This window comes from Myotis daubentonii, chromosome 17 (assembly GCF_963259705.1).
Source record: "Myotis daubentonii chromosome 17, mMyoDau2.1, whole genome shotgun sequence".
Classification (NCBI taxonomy): domain Eukaryota; kingdom Metazoa; phylum Chordata; class Mammalia; order Chiroptera; family Vespertilionidae; genus Myotis; species Myotis daubentonii.
This window is the reverse complement of record NC_081856.1, coordinates 47861721-47887853: the sequence shown is the minus strand read 5'-3', so window position 1 is coordinate 47887853 and position 26133 is coordinate 47861721. Positions and strand designations below refer to the sequence as shown.

Below are 26133 nucleotides of genomic sequence, written 5' to 3'. Positions count from 1 at the left end.
TTTATGTTTGTTGAATTATTTATTATACCTTAAAACAGAAGCAGTGATACCTAATAAAATGGTTTAAAGGTCACTGGATTCAAATGTGTAGAAGAGGTGCAAAAATTTTATTTTTAATCATGAACATTGAAAATAGCAAACACACCCATAAATACATTACCTGTTTGACACATTGCTATACATCTCACCAACTGTTCATTGTGTGGACTGTAAAATTTATAATTTTAGCAATATTTAACAACACAGAAAATTATGATACTACTAGGGTCCCGGTGCACGAAATTCGTGCACTGGGTGTGTGTGTGGGGGGGGGGGGGGGGAGTGTCCCTCAGCCCAGCCTGCCCCCTCTCACATACTGGGAGCCCTCAGGCGTTGACCCCCATCACCCTCCAATCGCAGGATCGGCCCCTTGCCCGGGCCTGATGCCTCCGCCAGAGGTGTCAGGCTTGGACAGGGGACCCCCATCTCCCCCCGATCACTGGCTCTGGCCCCCAGGAATCATGCCTGGGCAGGGGACCCCCATCTCCCTCTGATCGCTTGCTCCACCCCCCGCCCAAGCCTGACGCCTCTGACCCAGGCTTCAGGCCTGGGCAAGGGGACCATCATATCCCCCCAATCCCCAGCTCTGCCCCCCACCCAGGCCTGATGCCTCGGCCAGAGGAGTTGACCCTCATCACCCTCCGATCACCAATCACCGGATCGGCCCCTTGACCAGGCCTGAGGCCTCCGGCAGAGGTGTCAGGCCTGGGCAGGGGACCCCCAGCTCCCCGTGGTTGCAGGCTCCGCCCCTGCCCAGGCCTAACGCCTCTGGCCTAGGCGTCCGGCTCGGGCAGCGGGGACCCGCAGCTGCAGCGGCCCCGCGATCGTGGGCTCCGCTTTAGGCCCAGGCAAGGGACCCCTAGCTCCCGGGACTGCCAGCTTCAACCGTGCCCAGCTCCGATCGCTGGCTCCACCCCTACTTCCTGCTATCACTGGCCAGGGCGGCAAAGGCGCCTGATTCTCCGATCATGGCTGGGGGGCAGGGCAAAGGCGGCCCCAGGGCCTCCTTTGCCCTGCCCCCCAGCTCTTAGCTCCCCCCTGGGTTTCCGATCACTGTCAGTGGCAGGGGGCTTCTTCCTGCTTTCCCTTTCGCCTCCCTGCATTGTGCCTACATATGCAAATTAACCGCCATCTTGTTGGCAGTTAACTGCCAATCTTAGTTGGCAGTTAATCTGCATATAGCCCTGATTAGCCAATGAAAAGGGTATCGTCGTACGCCAATTACCATTTTTCTCTTTTATTAGTGTAGATGTTAAGTGAAAACTGCAGAATAATCTATATATGGATGATTTTAGTTGTATTAAAAATATATATGGATAAGATTGAAAGGCAATATAACAAAACTAGAGGCCCAGTGCACAAAATTCGTGCATGGGTAGGATCCCTAGGCCTGCCTAGTGATCAGGGCTGATTAGGTTCCCTCGCTTCCCTGTGTGTCGCCACCATGTGGTTACCCCCCTCCCCCCCCTCCTTCCCTTGCCACCCATGCACCACCACCTCGCGGTTCCTCCTGCCTCCCTGCCTCCCTGCTTCCCCACCTCCTCCTTCCCTTGCTCCCTCAGCTCCCTGCTGCCACTGCTGGTTGCCCACCGTGTTCTGCGCCACCCCTGGTGGTCAGCACATGTTATAGCGAGCTATCAAACTCCTGTTCTCCTTGTTGAATTCCTGAAGGGACACTTTGCATATTAGCCTTTTATATATATACTAGGGGCCTGGTGCACGAAATTCGTGCACTGGGTGGGGGGGGGGGGAGGGTACCTCAGCCCAGCCTGCCCCCTCTCACATACTGGGAGCCCTCAGGCGTTGACCCCCATCACCCTCCAATCGCAGGATTGGCCCCTTGCCCAGGCCTGACGCCTCTGACAGAGGCGTCAGGCCTGGGGAGGAGAACCTCATTTCCCCCCATCACTGGTTCTGCCCCCAGCCCAGGCCTGATGCCTCTGGCCCAGGCGTCAGGCCTGGGCAGGGGACCCCCAGACCCTTCCGATTGCTGGCTCTGCCCCTTGCCCAGGCCTGATGCCTCAGCCAGAGGTGTAGCCCCCCATCACCCTCCGATCGCCTGATCGGCCCCTTGCCCAGGCCTGACGCCTCCACCAGAGGTGTCAGGCTTGGACAGGGGACCCCCATCTCCCCCTGATCACTGGCTCTGGCCCCCGCCCAGGCCTGAGGCCTCTGGCCCAGGAATCATGGATGGGCAAGGGACCCCCATCTCCCTCTGATCGCTTGCTCCACCCCCCGCCCAAGCCTGACGCCTCTGACCCAGGCTTCAGGCCTGGGCAAGGGGACCATCATATCCCCCCAATCCCTGGCTCAGCCCCCCGCCCAGGCCTGATGCCTCAGCCAGAGGAGTTGACCCTCATCACCCTCCGATCACCAATCACTGGATCGGCCCCTTGACCAGGCCTGAGGCCTCCGGCAGAGGTGTCAGGCCTGGGCAGGGGACCCCCAGCTCCCTGCGGCTGCAGGCTCCGCCCCTGCCCAGGCCTAACGCCTCTGGCCTAGGCGTCCAGCTCGGGCAGCGGGGACCCACAGCTGCAGCGGCCCCGCGATCGTGGGCTCCGCTTTAGGCCCAGGCAAGGGACCCCTAGCTCCCGGGACTGCCAGCTTCAACCGTGCCCAGCTCCGATCGCTGGCTCCACCCCTACTTCCTGCTATCACTGGCCAGGGCGGCAAAGGCGCCTGATTCTCCGATCATGGCTGGGGGGCAGGGCAAAGGCGGCCCCAGGGCCTCCTTTGCCCTGCCCCCCAGCTCTTAGCTCCCCCCTGGGTTTCCGATCACTGTCAGTGGCAGGGGGCTTCTTCCTGCTTTCCCTTTCGCCTCCCTGCATTGTGCCTACGTATGCAAATTAACCGCCATCTTGTTGGCAGTTAACTGCCAATCTTAGTTGGCAATTAACTGCCAATCTTAGTTGGCAGTTAACTGCCAATCATAGTTGGCAGTTAATTTGCATATAGCCCTGATTAGCCAATGAAAAGGGTATCGTCGTACGCCAATTACCATTTTTCTCTTTTATTAGTGTAGACTAGGGGCCTGGTGCACGAAATTCGTGCACTGGGTGTGGGGCGGGGGGGCGGGGGGAGTGTCCCTCAGCCCAGCCTGCCCCCTCTCACATACTGGGAACCCTCAGGCGTTGACCCCCATCACCCTCCAATCGCAGGATCGGCCCCTTGCCCAGGCCTGACGCCTCTGACAGAGGCGTCAGGCCTGGGCTAGGGACCCTCATTTCCCGCCATCTTTGGCTCTGCCCCCAGCCCAGGCCTGATGCCTCTGGCCTAGGCATCTGGCCCAGGCAGCGGGGACCTGCAGTGGCAGCGGGGGGGGGCGCCGCGATCACACGGGCTCTGCCCCTGCCCCTGCAGGATGCCTCTGGCTGAGGCGTTCGGCCCGGGCAGCGGGGACCCACAGCTGCAGCGGCCCCGCGATCGTGGGCTCCGCTTTAGGCCCAGGCAAGGGGCCCCTAGCTCCTGGGACTGCCAGCTTCGACCGTGCCCAGCTCCCATCGCTGGCTCCACCCCTACTTCCTGCTATCACTGGCCAGGGTGGAAAAGGCGCCTGATTCTCCAATCATGGCTGGGGGGCAGGGCAAAGGCGGCCCTGGGGCCGCCTTTGCCCTGCCCCCCAGCTCTTAGCTCCCCCCTGGGTTTCCGATCACTGTCAGTGGCAGGGGGCTTCTTCCTGCTTTCCCTTTCGCCTCCCTGCATTGTGCCTACATATGCAAATTAACCGCCATCTTGTTGGCAGTTAATTTGCATATAGCCCTGATTAGCCAATGAAAAGGGTAGCTCGTATGCCAATTACCATTTTTCTCTTTTATTAGTGTTGATAGTAACAGTGGCTATTTTTGGAGGTAGGATTATGGGTGGTTTTCATTTCCTTATTCATATATTTCTGTAACTCTAATTTTCTAATGCAACCAAATTTTGTGTATAATTAGAAAGCAATGAAATGTATTTTAAAAGGAGCACTGCAATGAATTTTCTGAATGTGAATATATCCTACATTAGTTTGAGTATTTCCTACTTTCCTCAATATTGGGTGGATAATACTTAAGGAGTTTCAATTTAAAAGTTTCTGTATACTGTCTGCAAATATTTTTCAATGTAAGATGATAAATGCTTAGAAATTAGGGATGATGAACTCACTCAGAGGTAGATAATCACTATGGTGTTTCAGGGCTGCTGTTGCATTAAACATCCTGTAGAGTATACATGATTGTTTATTGTCCAACTGTCTCCTTATCCCATCACATAACCATGATAAATATCAAGACTGTTTTCAGCAATGGGCACTCCTGACCACTTACTTCTCTTTCTTAATGGGAAGTGCATTCCTTTAATTTTGTAACCGTCCATCACTTTGCTGTCAATGAAGGAGACTCAAATATCATTTGGCCCAAGAGCATATCATTGTTTACACATCATTGTTTGTTTTTTGGTTGTTTGCATTTATAAATTTTATATATTTGTAGAGGCCAGTTAAAGTTTTGGACTATATATTTCACTTGGCTTCAGTCTAACATTAAATTACATTAATTGAAGATTGACTTTTTCTAAATTTAGAGAAAAATACGGTAAAGCAAAATGGTAAATTTTAGTATTATTTGTTTTTGCTTTAAGATTATAAACAAATTCATTTTTATTTAACAACTAGGGGCCCAGGGCACGAATTCGTGCACCTTGAAAGGAACTGTGGGCCGCGAAGCTGCGGTGGGCACAGGGGTGGGTCTCGGCCCATTCTCCACGCCCCCACCAGGCCCTCCTCCTGCTGCGCCCCCTAGTCCCCTCTGCCGGCAGCACTGCTCCCCGCCACCGCTCCCACACCCTGACACTGCTGAGTGATTGGAACTGGTACCAGGAACTGGCAGCGGGTGCAAGCGACAGTTTCGGCACCGGCTGTGGGTGCAAGCATGGCTGTTACTGGCAGTGGGTGTGAGAGGCAGCTGCTGGCCCCAATCACCCCTCAGGAGCAGGGGGAGGTAGAGAAGCTCTGAGGGGGCGATGGGAGCCAGCAGCTGCCTCTTGCACCCGCTGATGGCGCCAAGCAATCGTGGCCAGCGCTGGGCACCGGCAGTGGGTATGAGCGGTGGCTTCAGTGCTAGCAGCAGGTATGAGCCCCCGGTGGGACTGCGGTGCACGGGAGCAAAGAATTTTCAGTAACCACCAGAGATTTGCCCGATGACAGCGACCGGAGCCCTGCCTTGGTCTGGCACCCCCACTCACCTGCTCCACCATCCCGCCACAGACGATGCCTGCCATGTTCTGTGCTCTGCCGCCTGCTGCCAACTCCTGCCAGGTTCCGCGCACACCCCCCTGGTGGTTAGTGCATGTCATAGCAACCGGTTGTTTGGTTGTTCTGCCGTTTGGTCTATTTGCATATTAGGATTTTATATAGAGAGAAGATTTGGTGTATGTAGGAAAAGGTTGCTTGTTTAGGTTATTTGATAAATTTCCCAAAAGTATCAAAATTGTTGCTTTTACCTTTTACAGTTTAGAATAGTGTTACTTTTGCTAAAAGTTACCGGGTAAAGCTGATGAATTTTATAAAGGCTTTGAATTAATATATTATCATGACCATATATAGTTATTAAGCATTTTATGGTGGTTAATACATACACACATAGACATATGAGGATAGATCAATAGATGAGAATATAAGGAATCTTCCTGAAAAGTAATGTTAATGTGAACTCATACAATGCTTTAAAAATTGAAAGTATTCCTATGTGCTATCCTAGAGTTTCTATAGAATGGAGATGATTTAAATAAAGAAAACAATATTTTCTAGGTAAAGTCTAGTTGATTGCTTCTAATGCGATTTTCCTACAGTCTTGACACTTCAGCACTGTCTTTAAAAAGTACCTCACACAGAGGTCTCACCGTAACTAAACATTGTAACTAAAATAGCCCAACTGTGTTACTTTAGTTACAATGTCTCCTGAAGTATATTGCTATGACATCTATATACTTTTTCTGTTGCCTTATTGGGTAGACAATAAACAGTGAAGGCCAAATATGTTAGAGGGATGTCCTAACTCTGAATGACTTGAGATGACCATTCTAATCTGACTAGAGGCCTGGTGCACAAAATTCATGCACGGGTAGGGGCCCTAGGCCTGGCCAGTGATCAGGGCCAATCTGAGGGATGACCAGCAGGGCGATCAAGGGATCCCAGCTGGCACCCGCCTTGGCTGGCCTGGGATCTGTGGGCTGGGGGCAACTCCTGTGTTGAGCATCTGCCCCCTGGTGGTCAGTGCACATCATAGTCACTGGTCATTCTGCCATTTGGTCGATTTGCATATTAGGCTTTTATTATATAGGATATCATAGAATGTTATTTAACTTGGCCAGGATGTTCATATTAAATGTAAAAGGTTTTGACAATTTCTGCTTGGATTATGTGAAATTATATATTGAGATTTCACCCATTTTTTTGAGATATGGTTTTGATAGCAGGTTCTGAGTTTTTGGCCCTATATCCTTTATCTATAAAACCAGCAACAGTCAATTCATTGATTTTCACTAGGGTAAAATTCCTCTAGCTAGAATTTAGGGCTACTTGTTGCTTCATACATAATGTATAAGTCAGGGTTATAGGAAACAAAACTGCAGAATTCTATTTTGGTATTAAAAATAAATGATGGAAAATAATTGTTCAGATTGAATGGAGTACAGATAAACTTCTAACTTATAGAAATTCAAGAAATATAAAGAGTCATAGTTTATACAACCTCCCAATGATATCTTTCAACTGAATATGTCAAAGCCAAGCTCATCATCTACTACCTCACAATATCTCCTTGTAGTTCCTCCTCTCTCAGAGAATGGCTACACCATTTATCAGCTTACAAAGTAGCCATTTCAACATGAAGTCCTTTCAATTTTAGTTTTTCATACTTCTTGGATCTGTATTTTCTTTCCCACCAGCCACCAGCACTACCTGAATCAAAACTTTCATATTTTCTCCTAAGGGATACTGCTATGGCATCTACATAGACTTTTTCTGAACTCCTTGTTTGAATGTCCTCTGCAGATTAGTCACGATCATCTCTACTAACCACAAATCTGATTACTCTCCTATGAACACACTCACAAACACACTCATACACCCACATTATTCAATGATTTTATTTTGCTCAGCATAAAGTCATAACCCTCCAACCCTCACATATTCTAGCCCATGCAGATCTCAATAACTGTTCTTATATCTTGCTACCCCCAGCTCCTGTTTCAGCTACACAGACTTCTTTCCATCCCTCCTCTACATCATCTTCCCTCTTGCCACATGGTCTTTCTACAGAGCTGTTCTCTCAGCTTAGACTCTTCCCTTAGTATCTACTCTAGTTTTAAATCTTAGCTCAAGTCTCTTCCTCAGAGGTTTCAATCTGCTTAACTAAATTAGATTTTTCATTACAAGCTCTCATCGCCCATGTTTCTCTCCTTTCTAGCACTTATCACAGTTATAATTTTACATCTCTTTGTCTAACTAGTTGTTTACCCCACTGCACTATAAAGTACCTGAGGATAAGGGTCTTATCTGTTCTACCCAACAGTTAATACCCAGATTCAGACACATCAGCAGGTATTTGTCACATGAAGGACAATGGTTCTTTAGGGAGAGCTGGCTCCTCTCTTAAGAAGTAAAAAAGAGTAAATACTAAATTAATAAAGAAAATATTTTTCAAGTAGTGATAATGCTGTAAAGCAAACAAAAGGTATTCTGTTGAAGAGTGATTGCGATAGGACAGAGCTTGAGGGAAGGCTGCTTTACTTGGTGTAGTTAGGAAAGAAATCATTGAGACTATGACAGGGGGACTGAGTCCTAAAGAAGGGGAAACAGCCAATTTTGTGAAAAGTACTCTAGGCAGATAAAATAGCCAGTGCAATTTACCATCACTGTTGTCAAGTGACAGCTGCTTTGAAAGAATTTGGCAGTCTGATCCAACTGAAAGGCATTTTAGAGACAAAACAGGCAGGTTTTAGGGAATAAAGAGGGTCCAAGCTGCCAAAATGCTTAACATATTTTCACAGAAGATAAGAGAAATGTCAACAGATACCTGGAAGAGGGAGACGTATTTTCACAGGAGATAGAGGAATGTTGCAAGATACAGGGGAGATAAAGAAGGGAGCACCATGTGGGTTTTGGACTTTGAAACTGGTGTCCTGCAAAAGAGTGGCCAATCAGGAAAGCACAGGGTCATAAAATGGGGAAGGGGTCCAATTAGAAGGAAGCATAGATAGACAAAAAACTTCCAGCCTTTAAAACCTTAAAAAAAGGGGCTTAGTTGGTTACCCCCTTAGGAACCCCTCCCTATGCGGGAGTTAGTATTTGCTTCCAATAAATGTCCACCCTTTTACTAACAAGTCCTTTTAGTCTGAGAATTTTATTCTTCAAACTTTGTGAGGCAAGAACCTGCAAGGGGGGAGATCCGCTCCCCAAACCCCATGTTTCACAACTACTTACGCTTTTTGGACTGCCTCTATCATTTAGCCATGACCTTTAAATTAGGCAACAGGGAACACTTTTCCAGAGTGTTTGGCGTGAATCAGGCTCTGTAAATATCTCTTTGAAAAGACATAGAATTTAAATCACACTTATCCAGCATTTCTGCTAAAAGGAATCGTGTTGATTATTTAGGCCAAGGTTTTGTTTTAGGATTTTTCATTTAAAAGTCTCTGCCCTAATAATGGATTTGTTGTCAGAGTTTTTAATATTTTAATATTTTCAGCAAACTATTCATGTTAGTGGGATTTTTAAAAACACTCTATTTGAAAACCAGTTGGTTCTAGCCAATTTCTCATAATTACTGTGTTCAAGATTATCAACCTATTTAGAGCATGAAGAATCTATAAATACTATAGTTGTTACTTCAATGCCTGGTTACATCCACAATCGTGACTAGCATCTTTGAACAAGAACAATGACAGCAAGAAAACATCACTTTATAGATCAAAGGACTGAGAAAGGTTCATAGAGGAATAAATATTAAGGTAGGTTCATGAACAATGAGTATAATTTTTCTTAGATAGGACATAATATTATAGAAATTGGAAATACCAGGAATGGAGTATTTTCTCCAAAAGAAGCCTATTTTCTACCCAATGTCGTATCTACAAATTACACGTATTTTTGGAAAAGAAATTATTTCGTGATTTAAACCAAACCTTAGCATTCATCAGAATTGCCCAGAGTACTTATTAATTTGGGGTGAGGCCTCACGAGTTTGCGCTTCTAGTAGGTTTGATGCCTCTGGTCCCAGAAAATTTTTTTTAGAACAATTGGTTTAAACAGAGTCTTTTTCACTTTTCTCTAGAGCCGTGGTCGGCAAACTGCGGCTTGCGAGCCACATGAGGCTCTTTGGCCACTTGAGTGTGGCTCTTCCTAAGCCTTAGGAGTACCCTAATTAAGTTAATAACAATGTACCTACCTATATAGTTTAAGTTAAAAAAATTTGGCTCTCAAAAGAAATTTCAATCGTTGTACTGTTGATATTTGGCTCTATTGACTAATGAGTGTGCCGACCACTGCCCTAGAGGATACTTTAATGTTATCATAGAGTTCTTGATCCTTAACTTTGACAATACTGTTTAATATGTAAAGTAATCATAAGTGGCAACGGAGGAACACATCTTGTAAAAAAAAAAACAACTGCTAATGGCTTTCGACAAAGGTTGTAAGTTAGAAGGTTCCCTGTCACCTCTGTCATCTCTAAGACTGCTCCATATTTTCTCAATTTGTAAATTATATAGATATCACTTCTCTGGAATCTAGGGTCTTAAGCTTTCTCCTTCATTTTCAAATTCCAGTCCTATTCCAGAAAACATTTCCATATTCCTAACAAACTAAGTTTGTTTTTTAAAGTCAATAAGGAAATGCTGATGCGTTGTTTCTGTTTTTCAAACAGAGAAAAATAAGTACAGTGAAACGAATTCACTTTGAGAAAGGAAGTATTTGTTTTTTTCATGAGGGAGGGCAGGAGGTGATGGTCTTATAGCTGTACTGACAATAGCATAAGGAAATAAAACTGCAGAACAAAACAGTTCCATATTGACTAGAATTTAGTTCTGAGTTTCCCCTAGACATTGCAGGTCAAATGAAAGATATAAAGAAATTCTCTCAGGCCTCACAGACCAGACCTGGCACTATAAACCATAATCAAGGCCTACTATGCAACACTCTTGTTTTCAGATAACCAGATAATTTAAGATTAATCTGGGCAATACATGCAGACTTCCAATTCTGAGGCTGAAGAAAACATGCAACAACTCTAGCCTGCTTCTGGGAAATGTGAACTCCAAGGATGGTGAGAGTAGTTTGTATGCTGAATTTGATTTACTTTCATCAGCATGTGTTGAATGTGTTATGTATTAAAATAACAGAACATTTCCACTTTACAAGGCTCCTGCCTACACAGTTTTCTATATTCATGAAGTATTCACTTTGGGTATTTTCTGATTAATATTAAAATTAAGGAAATTTGGTAATGAAGAAGTTACTATAGCAAGTTGTATTATTGCTGTTGCAAGGACCAGACTTGCTGCAACAAGTGACCAATAATTACAGGAATAAATTGTCTGTGGGCTATCTAAATTAATCAAAGTCTAAATAAATCTCTAAGTAATTCTAGGTTATGGAATAATTTCCATTCAACAAATGCAAAGTAACAACATTGTGGCAGACACTGTACTACGCACTGGAGAGCATCAGTGAGCACAATGGGCACGGCCAGACTTTGTGGGTTACAAATCAGTAGGAGACACGCACTCACCAGAAGTAAATTATACATGAAAGATGCTAACTGGAAGCATAATCATAAATGGTCAGAAGGTGGAGATGGGTGGCACCATGGGGTGGGTGTGTGGTCACTGGAAGATACATGGTCAATGGCTTTTTTGCTATTCAACTACTTCCACACAAGAACAGTACTCGGTCCTGTTTATTAACAAAGTACTTATTAAAAGTCTTATTAAAAATGATCTGTGGTCAACTTTAATGCTATAGAAGAAGAAGAGGAAAAAAAAAGCCTTAGAACTCTGGAAAATTCCTATAGCAGAATGGGGAAATTAAATACATTAAAAAATGAAGAAAACTGGGACAAGGCTGTAGCAGTTCAGTTTAGCTATTTTCCCCATTCAACCATTTCTACTCATTGTGCTTATGGCAAGCTATTTTCATGTGCTAAAATTCCTGCTTGGAATAGCAGAAAGCTAATCCTATAAAATTGTTATATGACCCCATCAGTTAGGAGTGCCCTGGGACCAGGCCAAGGGACAAAGAATCCATGACCACCAGCTCTAATCCACAAGATTTTGCAGTTAGCAGCAACTCTGTCTTGTTTGCAAGTTATTCTGTGATTTCAGCTTTGAGGTAGCTTGCATGTGCTTTTATGAATATACTAATTAAACACTTGCAAATAACCAACTATGGTGGGAAACAGTAACCTGGGCATCGAGGATGTGGTTACCAATTCTAATTTACCTGACATAACCTATTAAGTGCAGCTAGCCTACAATCACTGCTAACACATCTGAAAATCAAAACCAAATACTATTCAAGTAATGCAACCCTACTAGTGGGCTGGAGAGGCGCACACACAGGAAGACTAGTGAACAGGAGAGCCAGAATACTGGCCCCCAAGTCACAGTACTTACGGGAAGACACGCTGCTTTTTATGCAGACTACCACTCACCCTTAAAAGGATGAACAGCCTGTTTACCGAATAGGTCGGGGTGGGCAACCTTTTTGTGAGTGCGTGCCAAAACCAGCAAAATCTCTGACTCAAAATTCTTCTGCGTGCCAACCCTAATTTTTTGAGAACATGTTACACCTACTTGATATCTCTTAAGGTGTACGTATGTGAAGAACCTTGAAGAAATAATAAAATTCATTCGAGCGACAAAAACACAGTATATGATGATGAAAAATACATTTATTTTTTAATGTATACATGTACACTGATAGTCCGACAGAAAACTTTATGACTCTGTTTGATATTATCAATGGGACTTTTGCTGCTGCATCACTGATGACAGATATTTTACATCAGGTTTATATTTCGTGACCTGCAGAGATATGCACGAGCTACTACTTTCATCCGTCAGGCTACTCCTATTACGAGACAACAAAATTCATCACTGAGAACAAAGATTCACAAGCGTGTGTGGATGAAACCAAAACACTGGTCGGATCTAGGAAAGCTGGGAGAGTTAAGGCAGAGGCATAGAAATTGCTCTTCCCCTCTCTCGTCAATCCATGTCTATGGTCTTTAAGATAACTTGATATGTAAAATTATTTATTTATCTAAGATACACCTACACTGAATTTATCTGAAAAATAAAAAAGTCGATATTAAGAAAAAAATTGTAAATGGAAGATTATAAGAGAGGGTTTCACGTGCCAGCAAAAGTTACTGGTGTGCCATGTTTGGCATGTGTGCCAGGGGTTGCTCACCCCTGGACTAGGTTCATTGGCGCAGCATTTTCCCAGCTCTCCTGACCACATGTCTCCATTCCTCTTCTCACCTTTCTATCCCTCTTCTTCAAAAATCTTTCCTTCTGGTCACGGTCTAGGGGATGTTTAAGCAAGCCAAGAGAAACTCAGTACACACCACCTTCATGGATCATAAGTACTCAATTAATTGAATGCAGAACACACATTAGCCGGGAGACCAAAAGGGCCAAGTCCCAAGCCAGAACCTGGGCTCGGTAGCTATTCAGAAAGGCTGTGAAGAAGCTGAGGCCATGCAGGAAGATGTGCAGCCCCCACTGACAACCGGCGGCGGTGGGGACACTTGCTCAAGATAAAATTTTGAGAAAAATCCTTGGCTATCCTCCTATATAATAAAAGGGTAATATGCAAATTGACCCTAATGGCAGAGCAACCAGGAACAACCGGTCACTATGATGCACACAGACCACCAGGGGGCAGATGCTCAAAGCAGGAGCTGCCCCCTGGTGGTCAGTGCACTCCCACAGGGGGAGCGCTGCTCAGCCACAAGCCCGGTTGATGGCTGACCAGTGCAGCGGCAGTGGCAGGAGCCTCTCCCGCCTCCACGGCAGCACTAAGGATGTCCGACTGCAGCTTAGGCCCGCTCCCCATCAGCTGGACATCCCCCAAGGACTCCTGGACTGCTATAGGGTGCAGGCCAGGCTAAGGGGACCCCCCCTCCCTGCCCCCGAGTGCACAAATGTCGTGCACCGGGCCTCTAATTCTATCCTATATAATAAAAGGCTAATATGCAAATCAACCGAATGGCAGAAGGACCGGTCACTATGATGCACACTGACCACCAGGGGGCAAGACGCTCAACGCAGGCACTTCCCCCTGGTGGTCAATGCACTCCCACAGGGGGAGCACCGCTCAGCCAGAAGCCGGGCTCATGGCTGGCGAGCGCAGGGGCGGCAGCGCTAAGGATGTTCAACTGTGGGCTCAGCGGGAGCGGGCCTAAGATGTCAGTTGGACATTCCCCGAGGGCTCCCAGACTGTGAGAGGGCACAGGCTGGGCTGAGGGACCCCTCCAACCCCCAGGTGCATGAATGTCGTGCACCGGGCCTCCAGTATTTAGATAAACTGGTGAGCACTTTCCACAAAAGCCCTGTCAACCTGAGAAACATTCCAACATATTAAAGAACTTTTGTGAGTTTCTTTGAGCCAAACTGTGGACAACTGCCAGGAAGCAAAATCTCAAGGGATTGGGATAATGCTCCAAACAATGTCACACCTGATTTTACACATTAGCATCAAAAGAGATGACCCAAGCGGATTACATCAAACCCACCCGCGGGAGAAAGCAAAGCAGGAGAACCTCCGGGATTGCGTAAAAAGCAAAATGATAGAAACATGCACCTTCTACATAGGTGGGTACAGGATAGCTCACAGTCAACAATCAACGAGATAAAATAATGAAAGGATCGATGGTTGTGCCTGACGGGGTGTGAAAAAGGGGAGTCACTCAGACGTTCCTAAGGAATGTTATTGCAGATGCAAAAGACAGTGCGACAGGCTCAGCGAAGGTAAAGACTGACCTTCGTCGGGGGAGATTCTAGCCTAGGACCTAACTACCCACAGTAAACTGCTTCCACTTAAAAAGTTTTCACTTCACCATCCTCGGCGGTTCCTTTAGGTTTGCAAGGCCGCCGGGCACGCCTTCCCAGGGCCTGTCAGGTTCAGGATGTGGCTCCCTTTCATCTACAGCCTCCATAGAGCCCACCCGCCGACACCCAGAGGCCCCGTTCCACACCTGGGCGACGCTAAGACGCCCTGCCCGCCGCGTCAGGGCGGCGTCTTCCGTTCCCGCTCCGCCGCCATCGCCTGCCACCGCCTGCCACCGCCTGCCACCGCCTGCCACCGCCAGCCACCGCCAGCCACGCGCGGACCCCTTCGCCAGGGGCTCCAAACTTCCGGCACCGGCGAGGCTGGTCCTGATCTCGCGAGATCTGTCCTGAGACCGCTGGCAGCCCCAGACCCCGAGCAAGGCCTCGCGTTGTTTGGGGTCCGGGGGGGCGGGGCGATCCCGGAGGAGGCGGGGCCGGGATGGGGCGTCCCCAGGCCTTGTTGACATCGGCGTCCTCACCAAGTGGCCCTCGGCGGCGCATGCCCAGGTCTCGGCCGACTCGGCGTCCTGGACGGTCTGGCTTCCTCCGCGGCAGGTCCGGGCGCCGCCCCTCCGCGCGGCGGCGTTGGCGGCCGTGCTTTGGCGGCGGTGGCGGCGGCGGTCGGCTGCCGCGGAGCTCGCGGAGTCCTGGTACCTGACCCTACGCGCCGCTGCGGCGGGCCGGACCGACCGCCTCGCCGCAGGTAACGCCGCCTCCCGTGGGCTCGGCCGTGTCCGTGGCCGTGTCCCGGGTGCTCCGGTGCCGTGCGCGGTGGCGGCGGACCCGGGTCGGGGGACGTGGGGAGTGCGGCGGCCGGGAGTTGCGGGCAGAGTGTCGGGGGAGATCGGGGTTCCCAAGGGGCTGGGAGGTGGGGGCCCGGCGGCTGTGGGGTCGGGGGCTGTGGGGTCCGACCGGCTGCGGGACACTGAGCCCGCGACGCTGCGGTCCCCCCAACACCCGCGGGGCCTTTTCCGATCCACCCCGTGACCTGCTGTTGTTTTGATTTTGAAGGAGCGGATCCGGCCGCCGTCGGCGGGGGAAGCCTGGGGGTTGGGGCTGGACGGGCTTGGAGAGCTGGGGCCGGCACTAACGTTCTCTTACTTTCTGTTGTTTTTTTTGTTTGTTCGTTTGAGCGTTTCCGACTGTTCTAAGTCTGGTGCCCGTCCTTCGGGCGTTTCAAACCCGGCGTAGAGAGAATCCATGAGGCGAAGAACCAGAGGGAGTAATTTTGCAAATTCAAGATATTTTTAACTTGCAGTAGTATGTTTTGAAAATCGAGACATCATACCCATTTTTAAAATGACAGATTAGAATAATTTGGGTACAGAGAGGAAAGCATGGCTTGACCAATAGTTATTCCCCCCCCCATTATTATTAGCATTTTTAAAGTTACAGTTATTTCCCCCCAGTTATTATTAGTATTTTTTTTTAAGTTACAGAAGTACTACGTGCTTTTAAAGAAAAAAAAAAAAAAAGTCAAGCAGCCAAACAATGAAGACATCGCTTCCCTCTCTCCCCGGCTTTATCCCCCTCTTACCCGGAGTAACCAGTCTTCAAGTGCATTGTTTAGCCATTCGGGATTTTTCTGTGCATATCATAAATATGTTTTAAAAATAAAATTGAGAACATATATAGTACGTGGTTTTTATTAGCCAACAATGCTCGCAGATATTCCTCCATTTTACTACATCATTTTTTTAAAAGTTGTATAGCTGTGTGTGTGTTTTTTAATGGGTGAGCATTGTCTCCAATTTTTTCCCCCTAATCTTTAAGTTTTTATTTTAAAGAAGAAACTGTAAACCAATATTTTGAATCGTAGTTTGGCAAAACTTTCAGAATGTCGAAGGCCAGATGGAGGATATTTGCATATTAGGCAAGTTGAGTGGTAGGTTTCCGCAGAGCTTAATGGTAGTTTACATGAGGCTTGGATGACTTCCTCAAGCAGGTTAGTGAAGTAGTTGACTTTGTTGTTGTTTTTTAGGTATTTTTCAAAGTAAATTTAAGTTTCTCCTAGTCAGTTGAAAACAAATGTAATTCCTTAACCATGAACTGGATCAGGTGTGAAGACGAGGTAAAGGGGAAGGCCGGTGGCTCAGAAGTCTGTATTTCAGGCAGGTTAAACCAAAACAGAAAACTCAGAAAACAGCCAGGGGTTACATATTTTGATAGTAGGGGGTAAGCCGCAAATGGAAGGATGGTAACTACACTGCTTACTATTAAATAGGCAGAAAGCTAGGAACTCCCTATTACATTTTGTATTTCTACGTGCAAAAGAGCTGGAGACTTTCCTGACGTAATCACGGAGTTGTGTGTTTATTAAAAATGTACTGTGTTCATCTTGGTGCTAGCTTTCAGAGAGAACATAGAACTGAGGAAGATGATCGCAAAGAACAGTCTGGTTCTAGCCTGAACTCTTAGGCTCATTTGGGTAGCATTTGATTATTTGGGGAACTGTTTTTAAAAGGAACCAAAAATATCCATGACATTTTAGATACTGTTGCTGGCAATACGTTCTTCCTTTATATATATTTTCCACAAAAACAGGTGGTATTCTCCACATTAGATAAATAAACAGGCTCAGAGATTAAACTGCTCAGGGTTCCGTGCCGTTGCCTTTTCAGTAGTGGTGGCTGCATTAGACTTAGGCATACTTCATCCAAGAACCTAGATTTTCCCTTCTGCCAGCTGCTTCCCATGAATGAAGAGTACCTTACAAAGTTTCCTTCTCCTTTATTTGGTCATAAATGTTTTTTACAAAAAAGACACATGAATATAATAATACTCATTGAAAAAATAATCCAAAGAATAGTGTGAAATTAAAATTATCTTTTTAGATGAGGTTTCTGGTGGTGTATTTTTTAAATATTAAATTCCTTGAGCTGATGTCATTAACCAAGATGAAGGCAGATTGTGTTACTTTAGCCACTGCTTGATGCCCTGGCAAATTTGGATATGATGGCAAATTGTACCTTCTTGTACAGGTGCTTTTGTTCCCGACTATTTGGGCGGGTAATCTCATTGCATTTAGCGTTATTTTTATGGGCCCAATTGCACTCTTGGTAAAGTGTGAACTACTCCGATGAAAACAAAACAAAAAGGGCCCTACAAATATTAAAATGTACTTATTTTTGGTATTTTTTAAATATTGATTTTTTTTTTTTTTTTTTTTTTACAGAGAGGAAGGGAGAGGGATAGAGAGTTAGAAACATCGATGAGAGAGAAACATGGATCAGCTGCCTCCTGCACACTCACTCCCCACTGGGGATGTGCCCGCAACCAAGGTATAAGGGAATCGAACCTGGGACCCTTGAGTCCGAAGGCTGATGCTCTATCCACTGAGCCAAATCGGTTAGGGCTATTTTTGGTATTTTAATGTCTCTTAAAAATGCATCATGACAAACATCAGAGTATGTGTCATAGTATTATGGTATATTGTTCCAGTGTTCCAGCTGGTGTGACAACTGTGTAGTTTAAAGATGGCAAATACCGCAGCTCAATAAAATATGATCGGTGTAACATGTACTTGAGAAAAAAATGCACATACAGGAAAATATTTGAGCTTTTATTCTTGGCAATTACTAAGGATGGTAATTGGATTCACATCTAAATGGCATATCTGCCACCCTTTGTCTCCTGGAAAGCTTACCACTGGATCTGAGTGGGTTTTATATTGTGGGACACAACAATGTTTCAGACACCAGAGAGCTGTCTTTAGAATATTTTAAGATCTATTGACTCGGCTATTGGAGGGCGAGGAAACCAATGCTGTGTAAGTATATTTTCAGAAATTAATAAGAGATTTTAAGGATGATGGGAAGAAATAAAAAGTTTATTTTCCACTTTAGCCTCAAAATCCTTTTGGGGACATATAATCATGAGTAGCCAAAGAAGCATCAGGTCTGATCTAGAGTTTAAAATCCAAGTGCTGTTTAAACAGCTATTGTGATAGTTCACAAAGGACTTGTTTCTTGAATAGTTCTCTTTTTAGGGAGAAATTGGTTAAGGTGAAAGAGAAGCTGAAATACAGGGGAGAAAAATCAGAATTGGCTGTCAAAATACACAAAAGAGAGGATGGTTCTTCAAAGAGTGGGTCATCAGTAAGAGTCAAATGTGTGCCTGAATGCCAAGGAATATGAGAATTTAACATTATAGATCTTTGAACTTTGACGTACTGAAAAATAAGCTAATTGTTGCTGTGTTAGCTGAGTCCTGTTGGGGGTTAATACTTCAGTAACAATACTCTTACAAGCTCTGCTCTCACAGTTTCTTCTGTGCTTATGTGGATATGAAAGAATAAAACTGTGCCTATACTGCAGTGTCATTTTATTCCTTTTAGCAATATCAGGAAGCTCCAACGGTATGGTCAGCTAAAGATTCATGTGGCTCAGCCGGTGTGGTTCAGTGGTTGAGCCTTGACCCATGAACCAAGAAGTTCCTGGTTCGATCGCTGGTCAGGGCTCATGCCCAGGTTGTGGGCTCAGTAGGGGTTATATACAAAGTAGCCAGTCCATGACCTTTATCTCTCATCCATGTTTCTATCTCTATCCCACTCCCTTCCTCCCTCTCTAAAATCAATAAAAACATTTAAAAAGAAAATCCATGTGAAATTTTGGACTTATTTGAATCTATCAAAGTTAATAGTTACCATGCAGAGGCTACAATTAAATATTTCTATTATATCTATTTTTGCATCCTATGTTCTATTATAGTTTAGCCACTTAATTCTTGCTTTATTAAATAAAAATATAATCCTTGCTGTTAGGAATTGGGAATGTTGCATATCTTGGTGATGTGATGGAGGAGACATTTCGGTGTGTGTTTTTTTTTTTTTTGGTTTTTTTTTTTTTTTTGGAATGCTAACTGCATGATTATAATGGAAGATGCTAGAATCCTAGTTGGCAGTTGAAATTGGAAGAGTAGGGGGATGGCCCTGTGGTTGGTAGTATCTCATGTGACCTGTTGTCTGCTCTGGGCAAGGGTCAGACCTGCATGTGTTTAGAAGTTCTGTGCTTAGAAAGGATACTGGCTATCTGGGAACTGGTCCCTGGGACTGTGGCCCATATTAGTATATTTAACATAGGAAATCTGTTCAGGGGATGAACTAAGATCCCTATGTATCTAGACTGAAATGTCATGACCTACGATGTAATATATTTTCTGTGGTTAATTTTTGTAATATTGTATGTTCAAAGATTATTAAAACTATGAAATAGCTCTGGCTGATTTGGCTCAGTTGGTTGGAGCATCCTCCCATACACCAAAAGGTGGTGGGTTTGATTCCTCCACAGGGCGAATCTCTCCCCCCACCCCCCTTCCTCTCTCTGCCTCTCTTCCACCCCTTCCCTTCCTCTCTCTAAAATCAATAAAAAATAATTTAAAAACAACAACAAATAAATAAAGCTAAGCAATTTCTTCCTTCAGCAAACCTCCCCCATCCATATCTATCCCTCATAGGTTGCTTGGGTAATGGTTTTTTAACTGTGGTGTGAATCCTTGCATACTTTTATACATGAACAAAAATAATAGATGTTAAGGATGTGAAATGTCAGAATTCCATGGAATAAGGAAAAGGTGATGATGTGATACAGGGGTGGATAGGAATGCTCTCTGATTCCTTCAGACTAGGTGCTATGAATAAGAGTATTATTTCAAGTGTAACAGCTACTTAGGTTCTGTACCTCGTCTATCAGGTTACTCCTAGCTAAGTCATTTCAGGTTTACCAAGTTGTGCTTTTTTAAGTAGTATATGATATCTTTCCTTAGTCATTTTTCAGTCAGTCTGTTCTATATGTGGGATTTGAGTGTTTTTTGATAGGCATCAAAAAATCGTTTTTAGATATTTGATAGATATGTCATTTCTTTTTATGCTGGTACCGTATATGTTGCCTAGACCCACATAGTTTAGATATGATATTTTTTACACTAGTTTATTTGCACTGACTCATTTCTGAGCACCTTTAATTCACTTTTGGTTGCTTATACAGACTTACTAATATTCTTTCTACAAATGATCCTTCTAAGAATAGCCAATGAATAAAGTAAAATTATATTTCTATTGATATAAATCCTATTGACTTCTGACCAAAATTTTACCTGGGTTGCAGGTTTAATCCCTAGCCTCAGTCAGATGAATGTGGGAGGCAACCAGTCAATGTATCTCTCTTACATTAATGTTTCTCTCTTTCCCTCCTCCTTCCCTTCCACTCTTTAAAAATCAATGGGAAAGATATCCTCCGGTGAGGATTAGCAACAATAAAAAAATAATGTACTCTTAGTAAATGTAATTTTACCTACACAGTTTGACTATAATTTGAAGAGCAATCTAGTTAACATGAAGTAATTCCTTATGTTATTAAAGACCTTTAGTTCTATGAATTCATTTTAACCAAATTCAAAGTAATTTTTAGACATTTGTCTGAAAATACACTAACCATTTAAGAGGCTGATTTCCTTGAACAAAGACTATTTATGTGAACTGAAGCTATCCATTGAAATTCTCTCCTCAATGTGCCTGTGTCCTGATCCTTGCCAGGCCTATCATGCAGAAGTTAAGTGCGGCCTGGAGGGTGGTGCTAAGCTATAATTTAAAAAGCTTTCACAGACATTTTGGTTATTCAATTTGGACTGTTTTCTCCAAATGGTAGTTATTGACTCAAGGAACCACTAGTGACAGATTAATCCTGTGAACTTAAGGTAAGCCTCCTAGCACTTTAGAACTTATACATTATTATGATGATCTTATGATAAAAGTTCATGTTTAAGGACTTCTTAAACTTTCTCTGGCTCATGAGTAAAAATAAGGATAATTATTTGTCCTCATAAACGAATGAAACTATAGTATCAATGTGTACGCAGTCATGCATTTCTCAGGTATCAGAATTACAATTCTAGTTCTTACGGTTTCTTATTTCTGATAATGTGAATATTAGTTGTAGTGCATGACAGAAGATCTGTGAGTAAGTTTACAATAGCTCTGTGTTATATGAGAAATCTAGAACAAGTAATTTACTCTTTCTTGGTCTTTTGTTTTTTTTCCTTCATTTATATGGGGCAGAAAATACCACCTGTCCTGTGTAAATACCAGGGTAATTATGAGATTATTTGAGTTGATATTAAAATACTTTGAATAATTAAGACTGATAATGTAACTAGGTATTTTGTTTTATGCAGCTTATCCCTTTATTTTGTTTTTTAGATTCAATTATTGATAGATATGTATTTATTGCCATTTTACTGTTCATATTTTCTTAATATATTTTTATTGACTTCAGAGAGGAAGGGTGAGGGAGAGAGAGATGGAAACATCAATGATGAGAGAGGATCATTGATTGGCTGCCTCCCTCACACTCCTCTTGGGGATCAAGCCCAAAACTTGGGCCTGTACCCTGATCAGGAATTAAACCTTGACCTCCTGGTTCATAGGTTGACACAACACCACTGAGCAATACCGGCCAGGCTACTCGTTTTCTATCTTTCTTCTTAAGACCCTTTAACATTTCCTGTAATACTGGTTTGGTGGTGATAAACTCCTTTAGCTCTTTATCTAACCCTCAATTCTAGCTTAGCTGGGTAGAGTAATCTTGGTTGTAGGTCCTTACTTTTCATCACTTGGAATATTTTTGCCCCTCCCTTCTGGCCTGCAAAATTTCTGTTGAGAAATCAGCTGACAATCTTATGTGAGCTCCCTTGTAGGTAACTAACTGCTTTTCTCTTGTTGCTTTTAAGATTCTCTCTCTGTCTAACTTTTTGCATTTTATTTATGATGTATCTCTTTGGGTTCATTTTGTTTGGGACTCTCTGCACTTCCTAGACTTATATGTCTATTTCCTTCACCAAGTTGGGGAAGTTTTCTGTCATTTTCTCAAATAGGTTTTCAATTTCTTGCTCTCTCTCTCCTCCTTCCAGCACCTCCATGATGAGAATGTTGGCAAGTTTGAAGTTGTCCAGGGGCTCCTTACACTACCCTCATTTTTTTGGATTCCTGTTTCTTTTTACTGTCTGATTGGGTGGTTTTTGCTTCCTTACATTCCAAATCACTGATTTGAGTCTCAGCTTTATCTACTCTACTGTTTAGTCCCTGTTCTGTAGTCTTCATTTCAGTTAGTGTACCCTTCATTTCTGACTGGTTCTCTTTTATGGTTTCCATGTCCTTTTTTATGCTGTTGAAGTTCTCACTAAGTCATTTAACATTGTTGTAACCAGTATTTTGAACTTTGCTTCTAGGAGATTGCTTGTCTCTATTTTGTTTAGTTCTTTTTTTGGAGTTTTGTTCTGTTCTTTCATTTATGACATGTTTCTTTGTCCTCACATTTCGGCAGCCTCCCTGTGTTTGTTTCTCCGTATCAGGTAGAGCTGCTACATCTCCAAGGCTTGGTAGAGTGTCCTGATGTAGGTGTCCTCCCCAATCTCCCAATCTGGGCGCTTGAGGCAAGGACATACTTCACCAGGACTCTGGTGCCCACTGCGTTCACCCTTCGAGGGTATCACTTGTGGGGGTGGTTGGGTGGTGGTTTGACATGGTTCGAAGTTGTTCACCGGGTATGCTGGCTCTGGGGTCTCCCAGGAGGGGCTGACTTTGTTCTTCCCTGGGCCCCCTGGCATAAGCTACAGAGTGATCTGCAGATGCCTACTGCTTGTGCTGGCTGGCTTGGAAGTGCCCAGGAGAGGCCACACTGTGAACCAAGGCAGGCTGCCACTAGTGCCAGGCCTGGGGCCACTTAGTGAGAGGTGTGGGGCACACAGGCCAGATACTCTGTGTTGGAGAGATTTTAGGAAAACCTGAAGCGTGAGCCAAGACACACCCTTTGCACGGAAAAGACACTGAAAACAGCTTGGGTAGGCCTGAAAGTTGGGTGCTGCAGGACAGACAGGATGAGTCAGGTTGATGGAGTCTCAGATATGGTACCCGCCTGCCAGCTCGGGGCGGGGGAAGGCTCATCAAAGGAACAGTGGTCTCTGCCAACACTTCTGACTTGGGGAGGCTGCTCTCTAGCTCTCGCCCTGATGCTGGACAATTCAGTTTCTCCCCATATGTCTCTGATGCCTTTCAGGCTGCTGCCTGAGCACTGGAGTGAGTCTGAGTAAGTTCATGCAGGGACCCTTTACGACAAACTGCCTGGACTCCAGCAGCTCCTCTGCCTCCTTCATCCTCAGTCCCCACTTGTTATTACCGCCAGGAGTTATGGGACTTCTCTTCCTGACACTGGAACCCTGGTCTGGGGGCCTGGTGTGGGGCTGGACCTCCATGCTCCTCGGGGGGCATGATTTTCCCCCCCCTAAAATACTCTATTGATTTTCACAGAGAGGAAGGGAGAGGGACAGAGAGCCAGAAACATCAGTGAGAGAGAAACATCACCGATCAGCCGCCTCCTGCACACCCCCCACTGGGGATGTGCACATAACCAAGGCCCACGCCCCCGACCGGAATCAGACCCGGGACCCCTGAGTCCGCAGGCCGACGCTCCATCCACTGAGCCAAACCGGCCATGGCAGCCCTCTTGGTTTTTATCCACCACATGGTGTGCAACCAGCCTGTTCAACGTCTCTGTCCCTCCTACCGTCTCCATGCAGCTTCTGTTCATCCCTCGTTGTAGGACTTCTGTTCAACTCGATTTCCGGCAGCTCTGCATGATGGTGGTTCTCCCGTTTAGCTGTAATTTTGATGTGTTGGGAGGATTCAGATATCCTTACCTATGCTGCCATCTTGACTGGAGGTCAGTCTTGGCAGCTGTTGGCATGTGAGTAGTGAACCTTAGCTTAGCCCATTCTTTCCTTTTCTTTTGTTACTCTATACAGATGACACTTGAACAAAACAGGTTTGAAGTGAATGGTCCACTTATATGCAGTTGTGTGGTGTTTTTTTCAGTAAATACATATAGTATTATCAATGTACTTTCTCTTACGATTTTTTAATAACACTTTTCTCAGGCTTACTTTATTATAAGAATACTATATATAATACACATAGCATACAACATATGTATTGATTGTTACTGGTAAGGCGTCTGGTCAACAGTAAACTCTCAGTAGTTAATTTGGGGGGAAGTCAAAGTTCTATGTGGATTTTTGACTGTGGAGCCAGTGGGGTGGGGGTCAGCCCCCTCACCCCTGGGTGGTTCACATGTCAACTGCATTTCTGTTTCATCAAATCTGTTTGTCATCACTGAGGAAAATGTTCCCCTCGGTAGTTGCCTTTGCATCCATTGCAGCCTAGGTTCTCCCTGACTCCTGTGACAAGGTCGTTGAAGGGTGAGGAAGAAAGCCTGTGGCCATGCCCTCGCATGGTGCGTTCTCCTGGGTGCCCTGGTCTCTTTCCCTCAACGCGGGGCGAGCTTTGTCCTCACCTTTAAGGAGAAAGGAGCAGCAAGGAGCAGTGGGCTGCTTGCCACTGGTTGCTAGGAGGGAAGGAAAGCAAGTCGGCATTTATTCTGTTCTTCTGCTCTGTGACATCTGCCATCTGTTGGCTTCCCACCTCCTTTGACTTGTCTTTAACCTCCGACAAAACCTCCCTAAGCTGCTGGAAAGAGAGTGTCAGATTGAACTGGCCCTTCAGTAATTCTCCCCTTAAAACAATACACTAAATCCACACATCTGATTTTCAGAGAGTAGCAAGCAGTTTTTGGAACACTTCACATCATTTCAAGTGAGCTTATGTGAATATGCCTTTTGTTTGTCATTCCATTCAAAACACATACAAAAGAGAAAATGCCAAGCCATGAAATTGTGTTCTATGAGTAAATATGACAACTTCCTTCTCAGACATAACTGCTTAAGCTTTTGTCCTTTATTCTGTTCTGACCCTTTTTCTTGTTCTGGCTTTACCTTTTCTTGTTTTCCTCAGATGATTCATTTTGCTTTTATTGCTTAATGCAGGACTTAACACCCCTAACACTTTTTTCTTTTCTGTTAGAGAAAATGGCAGGAGTGTGGCAGAAAAAAATTTGGCAGAAGTAACAGAAATGCCAACAGGCTATTCCTAGATAACAAACTCAGCTGTATTCAAATGTGAGTGTGACCGATGCTGAAATAAGAGGGAAATCAGAGCTCTGAGGAACCCATGGAATCAGAATTTAGCCTCTTCATTTTCCAGGGTTGGAAATGACAGTCGGGAGAGTTGCCCAGGGCCATACAGCGAAGTTATCAGTGGAAGCAAAGCTAGACCTTGGTCTCTTGGCTTGTTTTTGGTACTTTTCTGTAATGGAGATAGTATTATCGCAGAATTCACAAATGGCAAACACTTCCATGACCTAATGCTGTGATGGTTTTTAAAACAATTGTTTGCTTTAGTTTCACAGAAAATGAAATCATTTTCACGATTGTTGAATTGTCAAAATATTTACTCTAGATTTTAACTTGCAAACTCCTTGTGTACATTGATTATATATCAATTCAAACTCCCTGTGTACAGCATTAGGGGACCGGTTACACTATCCTGGTGTGCCTCTATGGTAGGATATCATACTTCTGGATTTTGGAAGAATTTTTGATGGCATGAAGGGATGCATATAAAGTGAAAGTCTGAAATAATATATATAGTACTAGAGGCCCAATGCACAAAATTCATGCAAGAGTAGGCCTTCCTTCCCCTGGCTGCCCGCACCGGCTTCCCTCTGGCACCCAGGACCTTGGCTTCCCTTCAGCACCCGGGATGCCGGCTTCCGTATGGCCGCCAGCAGGCACCCAGGACCCGGTCTTCCCTATGGCCACCAGGCAGGCACCTGGGACCCGGGCTTCCCTCTAGCCGCTGGCTTTGTCTGGAAGGACGTCTAGTCTAATTAGCATATTATGCTTTTATTATTATAGATAATACCCATATTGTGGAAGAAAAAAAACAGGCACATACCAGTACATGCTTGGAGAGTTAACAATGGCTTTGAATGTCAGGATTATGAATAATTTTTATTTATTTTACTTGGTTTTCAAATTTCCTGCACATGTACATACTACTTTAATAATCAAATTAGTGAATATTGTGAAAATATAATTAATTTATAATTTAATTTC

The 26133-nt window shown here is 44.8% G+C and overlaps 1 protein-coding gene across 4 annotated transcripts in view; it reads left to right on the top strand.

The window, feature by feature from the left end:
- Positions 1 to 14690: 14690 nt before the first annotated feature.
- PCMTD1 (protein-L-isoaspartate (D-aspartate) O-methyltransferase domain containing 1) overlaps positions 14691 to 26133 on the top strand; it is a 47170-nt gene continuing 35727 nt past the window's right edge. The window contains exons 1-2 of one of the 4 annotated variants that reach the window (XM_059672275.1): positions 14692 to 14833; positions 25040 to 25134. The gene's annotated coding sequence lies outside the window, so the exon portion shown is untranslated. Of the gene's footprint in view, positions 14834 to 24132; positions 24541 to 25039; positions 25135 to 26133 lie in introns of those variants that run through there. The other 3 variants (XM_059672274.1, XM_059672276.1, XM_059672277.1) reach the window with 3 other exon arrangements.